Below are 17,189 nucleotides of genomic sequence, written 5' to 3' on the forward strand. Positions count from 1 at the left end.
CACACCCTCCTTCAAATGGCCACTTTGGGAGGGCCGGGGTCTGCTCTGCTGCAAATGCAGTCTGGTCCGGCTATTTATACTGTGCTCTCCAAAGCTTGCAGGCTTCACGGATGAGAAGCGAAGTGTTCTGGAATCGGTTCAGAACGTGTTCTGATGCACAGACAAACTTCTGGAAAGTAACTGATCATTGTGCCCGAGCGTGCTGACCCGCCCTCCCATCGACGGGAATAAAGCGAAAGCATTCGACCTAAAGAAAGCCGCAGAACTTAATTAATTCGATGCTTTAATGGTTCTAGAATCTGCAAAACACTAGTATTAATTTAGACACTGGCATCTGGTTTCACTGAGGTTCATGCTGGGGCGCGCACTGCCCACCCCGGAGCTGCGGCCACCGCGGGCGGGCAGGGCAGCGGGGAAGGAGCCCCGGCCCGGGCTGGCCGCGCTCGGGAGGGCGCTGGGCACGGGGAGAGCTGGGCACGGGGGAGAGCTGGGCACGGGGGAGAGCTGGGCATGGGGGAGAGCAGGGCACAGGAGGGCTGGGCACGAGTGGGAGCTGGGCACGGGGGAGAGCAGGGCACGGGGGAGAGCAGGGCTCGGCAGGGCTGGGCACAGGAGGGCTGGGCATGAGTGGGAGCTGGGCACGGGTGGGAGCAGGGCACAGGTGGGAGCTGGGCTCGAATGGGAGCAGGGCACGGGTGGGAGCTGGGCTCGAATGGGAGCAGGGCACGGGTGGGAGCTGGGCTCGGGTGGGAGCAGGGCACGGGTGGGACCGGAGCTTGCTGGGCTCGAATGAGAGCAGGGCACGGGTGGGAGCGGAGCCTGCTGGGCTCGAATGGGAGCAGGGCACGGGTGGGAGCTGGGCTCGGGTGGGAGCGGAGCTTGCTGGGCTCGAATGGGAGCTGGGCTCGGGTGGGAGCGGAGCCTGCTGGGCTCGAATGGGAGCAGGGCACGGGTGGGAGCTGCGCACCCGCGCCCGCCGAGAGCCGCCCGACGCCGCGGCCGCGCAGAGCCCGCGGAGCTGCGCGCCCCCGGCTCGCCCCCGGCTCGCCCTCCGTCCCACGCCCGTCCCATCCCGTCCCGCAGCCGGCGGCCCGGTGGGTCCGGGCCCCGCGTGTCCCTTCAAAGGGATTTTAGCGTGGAACACACGCCGGCGGGGCTGTTTGTCTGCCCTTCCGAAATCACGCAGCGCTGTGAGTCGAGTCGGCTTTTTCCGATTGTGAAATGTTTAAGACAAAGAGTCTCCTTAAATCATGAGACTGACAGACTTGAAAGAGAAAACTGATAATGTTAATAAGTGGAGTTTGCTGGGAAGATGACATTTAGAAAAGGGTGAGTTGCCTCAAATTGAATTTTCGCTGGTGAAACAAGGCGATTCTAAAAGGCCACAGATGAGATGATTTTTATTAAACATTTGCACTATTTTAGAAGCTAAACCATAATTCATCTGCACTAAAATTTAACGACTTCGATTCATCAGAAAAGTTTACCCTTGGATTCTGCTTCAAAGACAGAACAACAACCCAAATGACAGGCTATAATGATTTTGCCTCTCTGATTTGCAGTGGACTGGTGTGTTCTTGTGCCCAGACCGAAGATTCATATTCAAATCCCGAAGTCATAAAATTTAGACTTTCGCATTTGTCTTTTTCAAACCAAAACTTGACTAAACCAGAGTCCAGGATCAAAAGCGCACAAGAGCTATCACTTTCTCAGGGGACTGCAAAAGTCACTCTCCGCTGATACTCTGGCTGTTTTGAGGACAATTTGAGAAACATTGGGCAACACGTGTTGACCCTGAGAACCAAGTTGCACTGCTTCTCCCGAGGTTTCCCTGTCGGCTCTGGTTTAACAAAAATTGTCTCCGAGAAAGTTTCTCGGGAGAGGCGAGCCAGGCTCCATGTTGGACATGGAGGAAGAGCAGAGTCAGGGAGGTGTGCGTGTTCTTGGGACTTTGTTGCTGATCCCGGCTTAGCATCGTTTCCCCCCTAAACCCCGGGTCCTTTTAAACTATTTTTTCCCCCTCCGGTGACATTAAATCAAGAAAGACAAATGCAGAACTAAAGATGAATACAAGCTGGTGATGCCGAGGCTTTAGCTAAGTGAAACATCGTTTTCTAAAAGTGCTTCTTTTCCTGGGGAAGCGGTGGCAGAAGAAAGTGATGTGTCCTCACACGACAATATCTGATCACCCAAGGGAGGAAATCACCTGGATGCCAGCCCCGGGACACAGCCCGGTCCCACGGCTGGGGCAGCTCAGCCCTGGCAGGAGAAGTGTCCTCTGCCACTGAGCGGGGTGTTCCCAGCACCACCCCGACGCGTTCACCTCAGTCCCTGTGTGAGCAGGGCTCGGCAGAAAACGACCTGGCCTGTGTTTATTCTCCAGACTTGGAATAAAAAGAAACCTGCTCGTTGCTTCTTGATCTTTTCATTTCCTTTCTCTGGCCCGGGTGGAATCCCCTGCCCGCCCCGCACATTTAAAGCCATGTCTGCGGGACTCCAACTAACCCCAGATCTGTTTTTTCAAAAGTATTTAAGCTGCAGAATTTGCTGACACATAAATAAGCCATCAAAGCTCTCGGAAGCTCATGAATCTTTGACTGAAGTATGTGTGAGGACTTACACACTTGTTCCATGTCTTGATACTTTAAAAACTTTCACAAAGACGACTCTGGACAGAAAAAAAAAAAAGCAGCACCTCTGTTTAACAAGATAATTCTTGCTTTCAGTTTTATTTCTATTTTCAACTTCCTATTCTTTTGTCCCGTGACATGGCGCTTTTTTCCCCCTCGGGGACTCCTTTCTCTTCTTTCTCCCCTTCTATTCTGAACTGTTTTACAGCCCTGCTTTGTTACTGTCAGGAAAAAATGTCTGGAGAGCCCTGTCTCGTAAAGAAGGAACAGAAAAGGGAGGACTGGAGCTGCAATGTTGTCTATGCATGCAGAACATCCCAATCTGTTTTTGTGCATTGAGTTGGGGAGAGGGCAGCAGGGAGCGTGCACCCAGCCTCCTCCTGGACAAAGGGAGGCCGGACAGCTGCGCACCCGCCACAAAAGATTCACTCTTCTGTCAACTCTGTTTACTTAGTGTTGTTTCTGACCTCTGTGCTACACTTGTTGCTAATACATATGCTTATCAAACCATTTTAATTGGCTTTCTTCATAACAGTAGTCCCAGCGCTTTTTTTTTTTTTTTCCTGCATGTGTTTCCAAACAACTTAATTGACTTCTCTAATATTCATCTTCTCGGGCTCTAAACAACGCGTTTCTACCGCCACGCTTCCCGGCCTTCGGGAAAAAGGGCCAGGGGTGTCTGCATGGAAAAACTTCCCCTTCCAGAAGGCATGGCTGTGCAGGGAGAGGAGGACCCGCGCCCCAAGGGCACAGCCGTGTCGCCGGCGTGGCTCCGGCTGGCACACAGGACCCGGGCCGCGGGTGATGAAGTGTCTGCTGGTAATGGGCGAGCTCACTGTCCCCGTCACGTTGTCAATGTGGTTTTGCTTTCTTTATGGCACTCGGTGGACTCGTGCCAACCTGAGAAGACGCGGAGCCACCCTGGGAGCTGCCCATGGATCAGGAGCGCGCACACGCTCCGCGGGCACGGCCGCAGCCGCGCAGGTAGAGCCAAGGGCTCGGGGCCACCCCGCTCCTCCAGCCCGCACCGGAGCCCCGCGGCCAGGACAGCCGGCAGGGAGGTGTCAGAGCCGGGATCCATCGGCCTGGGACACCGGGATGCAGGGAGTGGTGGAGAGCAGCCAACCTGCCCCCCAAAGCACAGAGCCCCCAACACCGCTCCCCGCAGCCTTTGCCATCTACATTCATCACTTCGCTTGAGCCTCGCCTTTTTTTTTTTCTTTTTTTTTTTTTTCCTCAATTTCGTAATTAATTGTTGCGCTCGGGTTTGTAATGGAAACAATCCTGCCAGGCCGGATGGTTGTTATGATTTGCTTTCTTTAGCCTTTCTCCCCCTTCGCGAGCATTGTTCCCCGTGACTGTCTGGGCTCAGATATGATGTTGGGACAGCGCCTCCCTTGAAATGGAAACAGAGGCCTGAATAAAGAAGGGTGGAAAAAAAGTACTTTGTAGTCTGCATCGTCCATCTTTAATTCAGAGACGCATCTATACTCCTGGGAGCGCCGCCTTTGATCTCTTTGATTTTTACACCAGATCTGTTATGGACTAAAATTCCTAGGTTTTCCATAGAAACATCTCCATTCCTTCGGGATATTGATGTTTTCTTCTTCCTAGGGGTTATGATATGGTAAATCAGATTCAGAAAAGCATGGACAATGCCAGCATTCATGGGTCGGGGGGCGGGGGTGGGGGGGCGGGAGCCTCTCTCTTCTCCCAATGAATCAAAATATTGTTTATTCTGTTGCTCTTTAAGCCCAGTCACTTCAGCTGCCTTTCAGTGCCTTCAACTCTGGAAGAGGGGCAGCAGCAGCAGCAGCAGCAGGTTGCGTTGCCATGGGGACCCTACTGTATGGCAGCAGCGCCAGCCCCAAAGACAATGCCTCGCAAAGGGGCTTGAAAAGTGAGGTTTCTCCCTTTGCCACGCAGCCACTTCCGATGGAGCAAGCATTCTCCTTTCGGGACCCTCGTCTTGTCACTAGAACAATGTCTATCTTCGCCTGCCAATTTTTTTTCTCTATCCTGCCTTTGATCTATAAAAAATCAAAAGAACAAAGTCAGGGGAGAATAGGGGGCTTTTTTTTTGTTGTTGTTGTTGTTGCTGATGCACAGAACAGGCTTTTATAATTTGGGGCTACTTTTGTGCCTGAGAATTTCAGGGGCAGGGAAGCAGGGTCGTTCATTGGTGTGTTGGGCTCTCTCCAGTCCTGACGACCCTGGGCACGGCGTGTGCCAAGGGCCCCCCTCCCTGTCTCCTCCTCCTCCTCCCCAAAGCAGCCAGGAACAAGCACGGGTGCTGCCCAACCTGAGTTGGGCCTGAGACTCTCCTGCAGGCTGGGGCCTTCCCACCTGCTGGGCCCAGGACAGCACTGGGTGACAATGACCCTTGCGTAGGGCCCAGAGAAGGTCACCCAGGTCTACTAATTAATGCTGATGTTAATAACAGATGTGTACAGTGAAAAGCATGCCCATCACACTGTAGCTCAACAAATGATGCAAAATGATGCTGTTTCCCAAGTAATGGTTTTGTGTTAATGTTAAAGGCATGAATTGTGAGACTAACACCCTTCTCTAAAAAAATCAGACAATTCTGGGCTGTGTGAGGCCATGAGATGCTGAAATGTTGAAAAAAACCAGGAGTGTCCATGCAAATACACCAGTGTGCATTTGACTTCTTTGTAAGCAACAGCAGTCATTGTCACATGTGTAGGACAGGCTATAAATAATCCTAGATGAAAAACTGGGGCTAGTTTTGGTTCTTTCCAGGAGAACAAGTGTCTCAGTTCACATGTGACTCCATGCATGTAACCCTCCTGGAATTAACCCTCATGATTTGAACTCCTTGCCTTGCTCCAAACAGCGGGAAGTGTTGGTTTCTCCAAAAGGATTGCATTACAGCTACTTCCTTTTCATTAAAATGCCAGCAGAGGAAATAACAGAAGTGACTGGTCTGTGCTGTATCGGTTTCACTGGCTTTGGTGCCCTGGCTGAAACGTGTTCCTGCACGATTCGCTGATTAACTCCGCCACAGGCTGGTTTCCTACTCTGAATGAATCAGTTTCTGGGCAAGAGGATATGGGAGATTGGGAAGAGAGAGGGAGTTAGAGGAAGGTTTATTGTGAAACTCAGACGTCCTTGGTCAGAGCTTGTTCTCTCTCTGGCTACCTTTCCTTAGCTATTTTTGAAAGTAAATCCCCACATTCCAAATGCCTAGTTGAAGTCAATTAATTTAGAGAAGGGCATCAGGCCCCTCGTCTGGGTTTATGCTGCTGGGAAGCATTTGCTGTGGACTGCAAATGGAGGCAGATACACCCCTCACTGGAGGGCTGAAAGCAGGGACTGGGACTTGGGTGGCTTCCCAGGGCTCAGGGGCCTCACTTCAGCATTTTTGTCAGACAGACATGAAACAGGGTGACACAGCCTTTTTCCAGCAGGGCAGAGTCATGGGTGGGCTCATGGGTGTTAGAGCATTGGATGTCCCAGCAATCTGCTGTGGCAATTTCAAGTCTGGCTGTAGATCACAGCTGGAATGTTCTGGGTGCATCATCCAATACATGGAGAGCCAAGTCTCCACTGCTGCATCTCCCTGGCATCACCTAACCTTTACCAGCTATTGCCTACAACCTGCGTTGGACATTTGAACCCAGATCCCACACCAAAGTGCTCCTCTCAGTGCCCAAGAGTTGCCCCTTTACCATCTGGAGCATCCCCATTCCTCCCAGTCTGTGCTCAGAAACCACAGAAGTGAGTCTGTCCTAAAAATGATTCCTGAGCTGGTGGGTTTGGGTGGCCCTGGGGGGATTGGGGACACACTCAGACCCTCCACTTGCAGGCAGTACCTGAGTCTTACAGAGAAGGGATGGGAGAGGGCTGGGTTTCACCCCTCTGGAAGATAACCATTGGAAGAAGATGTGACAGGCCTGGGGCTCAAGATCAATTCCCCTTCCCTCCTCCTCCTGTCCCACACACCCACCCCAGGGAATCGACTTCCCACCCTATCTGGTCACATTCTCTTCCCAAGATTAATTGTTGGGTCAGGGTGGATTCACCATTGTGTCAGCCTGCAAGTGCCTTTCTCCTTTATCTTTTTTTTTTTTTTTTTTTTTTTTTTTTTTTTTTTTTTTTTTTTTTTTATGAGTGCTTTAGTCAAACTTCAGGCCCCCCTCTTTTCTCTCCTCCCCCATCTTTTAGGGCAGGGGGCTGCTACCCTGATCCGACCTTGTGAGCTGAGATGCATCAGCCATGCCTTTTAACCATACAATTATGCACACTCCCTAAATGTTGCTTTAATAACAGATTTTTTTTAAAAAGCCGCAGCGGGTCGGCATTTAGGAAAGCAGCGAGATGCCTGGAGCAGCTCCCTCTCCCCCTCAAACTCACAGACACGTTTGGGACGGTTTGCGGTGGGTGGTGAAGGCGCACCCACCCCGAGATGGGTGACACCATCTCCGCGGGAAGCCCCGGCTCCCTCCGGGCTGCAGCGGCCCTGGAAGGCGCGGGAGGGAGGGATACAAGGGGGTGGCTTGAGAAAACAGCAGCCGGACCGTGGGATTGGGATCCACCGAGAGCCACGCACGGTCCCGAGGAGACTCGAGGGCGCGGGGAGGCGGCGTCTCCGCGCTGACTTCAGCGCTGTGGACGGGAGCGGGGCGCTCGGCTGGGGCCGAAGGCATCGCCCTCCGCGGTCGGCAGAGCCGCAGAGCCCGGCGGGGAGCGGGGCAGCGCTGCCGTGCCAGCCCCAGCCCCAGCCCCAGCCCCAGCCCCGCACCGGCCCCTCCGCCCCGCCACCGGCACACGCGCGGCGGGGACACCGCGGGGACACCGCGGCCGGGCGGGGAGAGCCCCCCGGAGCCCCCGGCCCCGCCGCCCTTGGGGCGCTCCCCGGCCCCGCCGCTCCCGTCCCGCGGGAAATCCCCATCCTGCTCTCGCTACCGTGTGAAACTGCAGAGCCTGCCACTCATTTTCCTTCCAGAGCCGCCCTGTAAGGGGTGCTGGGAAGGAGACCCAGACACCTTCATATCTCAATTTTTCTTCTTTGGACAGGAAATGTGTGTGGAGGGGGAGGTCGAGATCGTAAATTTCATTGATTACTTGCAGACTGTACAGAGTATATTCAAGCTTTCATGACAGCTTCTGGAGACATAACGACTGGACAATATTGCCCGAGCACTACAAACTCTCTTTAACAATCACAAAGAAATCAGCAGGTAATTATAGGCTCGATTGTATACATAATAGGCATCGGAAATCGGAGAATAACTGTAGGCAGCGATTCTGAACCAGAAGAAGAACAGTCGCGCTTCAAACTCTCATACAATAGCTACTCATTGTGCTGGGTGTCTTATTCTAATTACAGATACCTGCGCAGCATAGCAAATATAGAAGAGAGGCACTTCCTTGATCTTCCTGCCAGCAAAACTCATCCTTTAGAAATTAAAGATATAAAGGCAAAGCAAGCCATGTGGGCATTCCTGAAACAGGCGATGATGCTGAGCTGTGCCCTTTGCTCTGGAAGAGCGCATTACTGTGCAAAAGGAGCAGAATTTCTGACCGGAATCGGACTGCTGGCAAAAAAAAAAAAAAAACAAACAAAAAAAAACAACAACACAAAAAATAAAAAGCCCTCAAACTTTTCTAGAGGTGCCTAGAGAATTACCTTTTCCACAGAAAAAGCTAATAAATATAAAAAGCACACGACCAAAATTAGCTGAAAACAACAATCAGTTCGGGAACACATCAAGCCCTTATTTAAAATGGAGGTTATAACATTCGAAAATATTTTTTCTTGACACTAGGAATAAATTAGACACGTTTGCTTTTCTATACCTAAAAGAATAAAAATATTTAATTCTGATATATAATGATTGTTCCCTTTTTCAAAGGTGGTTTTGTTTTGAAGTCATTATTGACAGTGCCTGCGCAGAATAATCTGTCTCTCCTTTAACCGATGATTTCTCCTTCCTAAGGACTCTAAATCCCAGCAAAATCAAGGAGAGCACCCCTAAACCCTCTGTAAACCCTGCCGGTGTCGATGGCCATTTCACTGGAGTGTTTCCCCATGCCCGTTTCTCTCAGGTGAAGTTTCCCAACGAGTTCCCTGGCTGCGAGCCGAGGCGGTGCCCGGCGTGCGCGGCCGCGCGTGGGTGAAGCCGCGCCCCGCCCGTCCCCGCGGCTCTGATCCCGGCTCTGCCTGGCACAAACGAGCCCCGGCGCTCTCCGCACAACTTCGCTTTGAATATCATCTGGCCTGAAAGTTCACTTCGGTTGTTTTGCCTCTAGGGGTACGTGCTATGTTATTCTAGGTCACTCGTGACTTACAAGCTTAAGGAAACATGTGTCCACATCAAAACCCAGCCACACAGAGGCAAACCATCCAAGGTATCATTTCAGCCCGTGGGGAAGGCTGTTTCCAGCGGGTCAGGCTCGGCTCTGTCAGGAGGCAGAGCGGAGCGATGCGAGGGTGCCGAGGGCGCTGCGCACCCGGGGGCGGCGGGGGGGCTCGGCGGGCTCTGACCTTTGCCGTCCGCCTGAGTGCGGCGGAGCGCGGGGGCGCAGGGCTGGGCACGCCCCCCACGCGTGTCCGTGGGACGGGAAACGCGCTCATCGGGGAGCAACCAGCCTCCAATGAAATTAGATTTGGATTCCTTTCAATTGCAAATATCTTATTTGTGAAGTCCGATTGCTATTTTTTCTAAACGTCATTCCCCGCATAGTTGTAAACGAGATAATATAATTGTCGATTTAAAAATTTCCAATGATTTATAGAAATAAATTCTCTGTCTAACTGGCAACGAGTAATAGCTAAATTTCTCACTCGGTGTCATTCAATCCCGCTTCTGCAACAACTGTTTTGGCTGAGCTAGCTTGCTGGTTTCAGCCTATCTACTTGGCTTTAAAGCCAAGTTAACGTTAGATCTGAAGAAAGATGTTCGTATAAACATGAATCAATTTTTCAAAAATGCTCCTGACTTGATAGTGACGTGAAAATAAAACACAGAGAGAGAGAAGGGGAGGAAGTGCTGTTTCCCAAAATTGATAGACAGTAAAGAATTGGTCATCAAAAAAAAAAAGTCTCCAGATGAAGACAGTAAAGGTAAATCAAAGCAGAGCAACTGTTTGCAATATCATTTTTACTTTTCCTGTTGGGCTGCACAATATTTTACTGACTGGAAGTACTATCAAGATGTGCAGGTATCCGCTTACATCAGAAACTGCATTTGGTATAAATATTCTCTTCCAGAGAACCGCTTTATCACGTTTCCAAATAATAAAGTATCCTTTGAAACAAAAGCCGCACATCAGGTGTCATTCTATTCATGAATGATGCGCTGCCTCATAAATACGACGGGTGACTGTATTTATGAAAGGTGACTGTATTTATGAAAGGTGACTGTTTTCTGCTCCGTGCCCCTCTCCGCCTCCCGTCCCGTCCCGTTCTCTGCCGCCTCTGTGGCGGAGCGCGGAGCCCCGGCCGCCGCCCTGCCCGTCCGGCTCCTGCCCCGCTCCCGGCTCCGCCGAGCCTTCCAGCAGGCTTCGGGGCGATGCCTTGCACTCAGCGATCAAATTCACGCACCAAACACCTCCGCCAAGGGGCAACTTTTGTTTGTTCCCCTAAAGTTTTGTCATGTTTGCCCAATTTCAGCAAGAGAGGCTTGTGAGAAGAGGGATAGGTCAGATTTACACCAGGCTAACCTGCCTGCCTCCATCCTGTGTCACCTGGGAATTTCTCAGGTGCGCGGTTGCACCTCTGCCCTCACATGTGCCATCAGCGGTGTCGGGACAGTGCCTGGGCTCAGGGGATGTGTGCCATGGTACGTTTGCCATAGCCGGTCCCAAACCCCAGCTGCTAGAGCAGCTCGACAAAGCCACGCTGTGAATTGGGCAGATTAAGAATCTGTTGATCGCCTTGGCCACAAGTTCTCTTTTCTGACCTTATATCCCTGTACAGCCGATCCTTTGGTTTGGTCTGGTTTGGGCTTTTTTAAGCCGACTCTTATTTTACGTGCTAAATAGTCGGCTTTTTAACCAGCAACTAGCAATCATCAGGCATTAATTTATACGGCTTTTACAAATACCTAAGCTATTTAAAATGCTGAACTGGGTTGTGTGTGGCAGGGAACATCTATCTATTGAATAGGCAGTGTCACACGGTAGCATGCTCTCTTGTCAAGGGTGATTGTGTTTTAGGCAAACATTTGAGCAAACATAAAGGCAAAGGTCAAGTACTGTTCAGTTGCAGTGTGTGCTAATTCACCTAGCTAACCAATGGGGCAAAAGTTGCATTTTCTGCGAGCACCGCAGACCAAACCTCTGCGAAGGGCATTATTAGCTGTGAGCCGGCTGTGATCGTTTCCAGACAGCTCCCGGGTGGAAGGGCTGGAAGCTCGGAGGGTGCCCGGGGTGCAGCTACTGCACCATCACCTCCCGTTGCTAACAAGTGCCTTCCAATAAGCTGGTGGTTTTTGTACTGTTCTGACCTCATCCCTTTTTTTTTTTCCCTTCCTTTTTTTCTTTCCTCTTTTCCTTGCTATTTATTTCTTTCCTGGTATTTGCTTCCTCTCCCTCCCCATCCCCCGGACAAACGAAGACGGGCTGTCCATCGCCAGCCGGCTCGGGGCACCGAGCAGCTCCGGAGGAATTGGGCGAGCAGAGACCGGTGGCAGGGAAGTGCAGTTTGGCTCCTCATTGAAAGTGCGTGGGGAGGAGGGGGAGGAGGCACCGAGTTACTTTATTATCCTCATTCCTCCCCACGTCGTCGCAATTTTAAAAAAGCCATGTTTTGAATAGGAAAGGCTGGAATTTGTTTCTGAGGGTGATCTACCTGCCGATTTTTCCAAGCAAACCTTATTATTTCTCATAGGAATTTTTTTCCCTGCTATCTATCAAAAAAAAAAATCAAAAGACTGGGTCGTGTTTGTCACACTCACAAGCTTAGAAGTGTCTCTCTCTCCCTCTGTCTCTCTCTCTTTTAAGGAAAAAAAAAAAAAAAAAGAAAAAAGAAAAAAAAATGATGACCCATTCCTTCCTTCTCGGTTCAGCCTGGAGGGCTCGCACTTTGAATCAATAGTCATTTTATTTGAACCAATGGCTGTGCTTCCACCCAGGCTGTACGTACAGTACTTTTCATAATAAACAGGGAGTTCACAGTTGTGGTCTTAAGGCACTCAGGTCTGGGGGATGCACGTGCAAAATAAATAAATAAATACATAAATAAATAAATAACATGGCAGTGGGATGAAAAATAAATCAACCAAAAAAAGAAAACCCTAACAAACTGCCAAATAAAAATTATTATTTTGAACCCAGGCAAACGCTCATGAAATTGTTACTTGTTGCCTTGTGGCACAGAGGCACTCGCCTCCCAGTCCCGCACCGTGGGGTCTGGCTCTGCCTTGCTCTGCTGCTGGGAGAAGCAGGAGGATTTTTTTTCTTTTTTGACAAAACTCCAGGAAGAACATCAACAACATTAGAGACGTGATTCTGAGCGCAAAACTGGTTTATGGCTAAAATGACATTAAAATCACGAGGGCATATTTTCTTTGCGACGCAAACTTTAAACACAAGCATACACTCATGAGAAAACGTCAAAAATAATAATAAACTTACCCCCGCCTGCCAAACCATCACAATTTGTGGGACTCTTCTTTAGTGCTGCAGACAACTTGACCCTTCAAGCCCTGCATTAAACACGGTGGATACAGTGAAACAGGAATCAAATTGAGAAAAAAAATTGTTTTGTCATGTAATTCTAAATAGTTTAATCTTCAACTGTCTCGGATTTCTTTACAACTCACTGGCTACGGTCCTATAAACACCACCTGGGCAGTTTCACAAGCTTTAAAGTTTTGTGCGAGTGTGTGTGCGTGTGTGTGTGTGTGTGTGTGTGCGCGCGTGTGTGCAGTAACTTGTTTAAAAGGCATCGTTACCATTCAGAGGTATAAAAGTATTGCCCTGATCTTTGGCGTGATGGGATTTGGGTTTTGGATTTGGAAGGGGTTTTTTTACATGCACCTCTCATTTTACTTAACTTTTTAAAGATGGGAAAAGCTGGAAGCTTTAGTTTTCGAGAGACTTTTCTCGTTATTCATCTGTTTGGTCGCCTTAGCTGCACAAAAGCGTATCAGCTGCGTTATGAAAAATGGCCTAAGCCCAGAGAATGTCACAGTGGTCGACTTATTATTTTAGCCCTTCTTAAAAAAAAAAAAAAAAAAAAAAAAAACCTCAGGGAAAGTTTGCTTTTGATGAATTCAATAAAAGCGGCACTGCAACGGAAGAGATTTTAAGCTAAAATCATACAGCATGGGGGCAAAAGCTTAAATCAGCCAGATGGCCAAAGGTAGACAGAGTCTGCCCGCTTTAAACCAATCCACCGAAGTTACAGTCCTCCAGACTTTTAGCTTCTTATTGTGTTTATCGTGCTTTGTCCCACTTCCCCCGCCCCCCTTAAAAGTGTCTCAACAAATAAATAAACAAAACTAAACTTTTGCAATTCATATGTCACGAACAGTTTTTCTTTCTTCCTCAACTCAGGATTTTTCTCTCTCTCTTTTTTTCTTTAACTTTTTAAAATTTTTCTTAGTTTAAAAAAAGACGCGGCATTCATAGCCCCTGGGCAAGGTGTTACTTTTTAATTTAGCAGCACCTCATGTCTCGTCTCCAGGGAGGGCTTCCCGGCTGTAGCCAGAAAGGACAAGTCTAAGGGACTGCAGGGATTGCAGCTGAAGGCTGTGCTGTGAATCAGCTCCTGTCCCTCTTCTGAGTAATAAATAGATCTAAATAATACCTGCTATTAATAATTATAACAAAAATAAATACCACAAGCTAGAGACTGTGTGGGGCAGGGGGTTGAATTCGGTGTGGACTTTGTTTATTGTTAGGAAACACTCATAAACAGCCCTGAAACCACTAGCAAACTCCAATGTCCTCTGTCGTAAGAAGCTTTGCAATTCCTCTGGTCCCCATGGCACTCGAGACTGCCACTGACTTCCAGAAGTTGTCCTGGCTGCAAGCGAGGGCAGAGATGTGGCACCTCATCCTGAGTCCGAGGCTGTGCCCGCCTGCTTTAGTGACAGGACAGAGTTTCTGCTGCCGCTGCACCGAAGGAGATATTCTGGCTGTGCAGAGGTGCCAATAATCTGCAGGGGCAGTGCGGACTGAAAGCTCCCTGCCAGCCCTGCCCGTCCTGCCCGGGCTCCCCTCGCCTCTCGCCCCTTCCTCCACAATTCTCCCATGCAGCAGAACAAGTGGGAGGGGAGGCTGCGGCCGCCCGCCAGTGCCCAGCGCCGAGCTGTGTCCCTGTCCCACCTCTGTGCCTGGCAGCGGCACCGGGGCCCGGCCGGGCAGGCGGCGGGCGGAGAGGCCGGGCCGGCGCATCCCGGTGCCCGCAGCGCCCGTGCCCCGGGCACCCGCCGCCCCTCGCGCAGGCAGCGCGGCCATCGGAGCGCGGGCCCCAGGGCGGCGGCTGCCCCCGAGGCGGGGGAGCCGCCGAGCCCACGCGTGGAGGCGGCCGGTGCTGCCAGCCACCAAAGGGTACAGAAGGTCCTGCCTGTGGTCCAGTCTGCGGGCAGTGCCCGGGAGCCGAGGGATGTCCACGAGAGCCGTCTGTTTCCCCAGGACAGTGGTGATTTGAGCTCTTGATATTTGGCTTAATTTGGAAACGATTAAACGAAATAGGAGGAGAATAACCGTGCGCTCTGCTAAAAGCCAGCTACGGAGTGCAGGAAAGAGCGTGGGTTTTGCGTGTCTGAGTGGGCGAGTAGCGCACCGGACCCTGTCCCCTTTCAAAGAGCGAATTTACTGCGGAGTTTCCCAACCACCTGCGGGAATGGCTCCCTGACAGGCGCTGCCGGGGTGAAGGCGGCACCAGTCACGACAGCAGAAACCAGTTTGCAGTCGTTTCCCCGCTGGCGCAGCGGCTTACGAGAAGCGCTGAGATGCTGGCAGGAAAAACTTGGGGAGAAGCAGCTCCCCCACTCGTGTGTGGGCAGCTGAGGAGCCCTGGGCACCGCGGTGTGGGCGGACACCTCTGTCCCGCTTGGCAAGCCCTGGCCTTCGGCAGCCCCCGCCGCTGCCCTGCCCGGGGGTCTGACTCGTGTTCTGCCTCCACCTGCGGCTGCGCTTAGCGGGTCACCTCGACGTGGGCAAAAGAGACGTCTGGGGGAATCCTGATGATTTTCTAGACGGCTTTTTCCCGAAACGCTTGAGAAATCCGTTAAATCAAAGACCTCGAGAGGCTGGAAATCGCCCCTTGCATCCCCAAAGAACGCAAGCTGGGGAAATTTGAAGAGGCTTCATCCCAGTGGGAATGACAGCGCACCATAGAAGGGTGTTTAGAAAATTTGGAGGAAGTAGTTAAATCGGTCGACCAAAGAAGTTTTGGTTTTGATTTAGGAATATTTGGTTGTCCATACAATTATATCGATTCTGAGCGGTTTTACAGGAAAGGGGATAAATCAGAGGATAAAGGGGTACCACCCAGTATCACGCTGCCAGAAGCGTACCTGCCCCTGCTAACACAAATGATCTGGACAAAGAAAACCGCTGCCCCTCAGAGCTGCCCCCTTGGCCCTTCCTCCCCAGCTCTTCCCTCGGCGTGGGACAGGTCCCACCGCCTCCCCCAGCTGTGAAGCCTGTGCAGGAGGCTTGTTTATCCCGGGGATAGGTGATGCTGAGAGCGCTACCGGCGCTGCCTTCACCCGCCGGCTGCCTCGAGGAACGATGCGGGGGATCCCCGCAGTTTGGAGCGAGTGAGGGGGCAGGCTGTCCCGGGGCGGGGGCCTGAGCACTGCCGGCTGGGCTGGCCGTCCCCACTCTGGCCACTGCCTGACTGGACACTGCCGACACGTTGTGACCCAACGGGCTCCATCGGGTTCCGGGCCCACCGGGTCGGCTCTGCCGCGCTCCGGGCACGGTGGGCCGGGAGCCAGCCCAGGGTCTCCTCCTGGGACGCAGCCTCGCCGCTTCCCTGTAGGAATACGGACATGTGGTCATGTTTACGGTGTGCAGGATATTGGACGGGCTGGTGTGTCCTCCCGGCTGTAGGCTGCCCGTGAAACGCGGGTGTTCAATCCCCGCCCCACTGCGTTACAGCTCCTCTGCTCTGTGAGGAAACTCGCTCTGGCTCTGAGGCCCCTTGCTCTGGACTTCACACCTTCTGAGGACCGATCCTGGAGCTCCCAACCAACCCAACCTTCCCTGAAGTAAAGAAGAATAAGGGGGTTTTCGGTTTTGGTCCTCCGAGCGTTTTCTCAAGTCAAGAATCAGCCAAGGAACGGAGAACGCGGACGTCGTTCCCTCCGGCTGCCCACCGCCTGCTAAGGACGGGCTTGGGGACAGAGGCGTCCCCGGCAGCCCTCGCAGCTCTCGAAGGCTGTGCCTTGTTTCAATGTTTACTTGCCGTACTGCAAATGTCACCAGAATGCAACTTTAGTGCTTTGTGGTTAATATTTTTCGCCCGAGGTCTATCACTGGCATTAATTGTCCCAATAAATTGAGATATAGTGTGCATAATGCAATGTAACAATATGGTTATATTCCACGTGTATGACTTAATTAAGCTATTTGCAGCCTGATGCTGCAAGTCAACGGGTGTGCAAGTGGATTAACAATGTACTGTTCTCGTATCCTCAGGATGGTGCATAATTACTTTACTGGTGGTACATATCAATTTTTGATGATTGCAGAACACATGCTCACTTTACCAACAAGCGCTTTAATAACTCTCCGTTGTGTTTTTAAAAAGCGTTGTTTGGAAATATTTGGAAGCCTCGACAAATAATGTTCGAGGTTCGTGGCGCGAGGTTCAGACCCGACCTCTGATGGAGCTCAGGGGTTGTGAGGCAGTGCCCAGCCTCTCTGGTCCCGGGGCCGGGAGCAGCGCGGGGCCGGGGCCGGGGCCGGGCCGGCCGTCGAGGCGCTCGCCAGGTCCCCGGGGACGGGGGCGTGCGGAGAGGCGGGGGCAGCGTGCCCCAACACATGCTCCTGACATTTGCCAGCGGAGTAATGAAATTAGGAAACTCGATTACAGGGCGGCGGCGAGGCTGGGTAGCCCCGGGTCTTTGTTCCCGTGAAGATGGCGCCAGGCTCTGGCCGGCGGGATTTAGCGTGTGCCTCTCCACGCAAAGGTGGAGGAGGATGAGTGCCGACCTTTCTGGGCGCAATTTAATTTCTGCAGCCTAACCGGGCTGGGGGCGCAGGTACCACCCATGAGAGCGAGGTCCCTGCACCACGCCGAGCCGGGCCAGGCTGCCCGCCCGGCCGGCCCAGAGCTCCGCGGCGCCAGGCGCTGCCCTCGGGAGCACAGGGAGAGAACAAACCCCGCGCTGGGAGCCGCCGCACGGCGCTGGCACGCTCGGGAGCCCGACGGGGTGGGTGGCCTCGAGGGGCCGGGCTGGGTGCGCCTGTCTGCGGGCTGGGCTCGGGCTCCGGCGTAACCAAAGGCAGATGGGTTCCTTGGCTTGGAGGGCGTTCAGCAGCTCCCGGCCGCCGGGGCTGACCGCAGAGCGGGCTGCCAGCCCGGCCGGGGTGGCGAGCGGCCCGAGGTGCCGGGCGAGGACAGCAGCG

General features: G+C 52.2%; 1 protein-coding gene across 1 annotated transcript in view; it reads right to left on the minus strand.

Annotated features, from left to right (window-relative positions):
• Positions 1-12,209: 12,209 nt before the first annotated feature.
• ZIC4 (Zic family member 4) overlaps positions 12,210-17,189 on the minus strand; it is a 35,429-nt gene continuing 30,449 nt past the window's right edge. Inside the window, exon 4 of the transcript XR_011680793.1 lies at positions 12,210-12,304. The gene's annotated coding sequence lies outside the window, so the exon portion shown is untranslated. The remainder of the gene's footprint in view (positions 12,305-17,189) is intronic.

This window comes from Agelaius tricolor, unplaced genomic scaffold, assembly GCF_023055355.1.
Source record: "Agelaius tricolor isolate 1412-34295 unplaced genomic scaffold, bAgeTri1.0.p SCAF_12, whole genome shotgun sequence".
NCBI lineage: Eukaryota > Metazoa > Chordata > Aves > Passeriformes > Icteridae > Agelaius > Agelaius tricolor.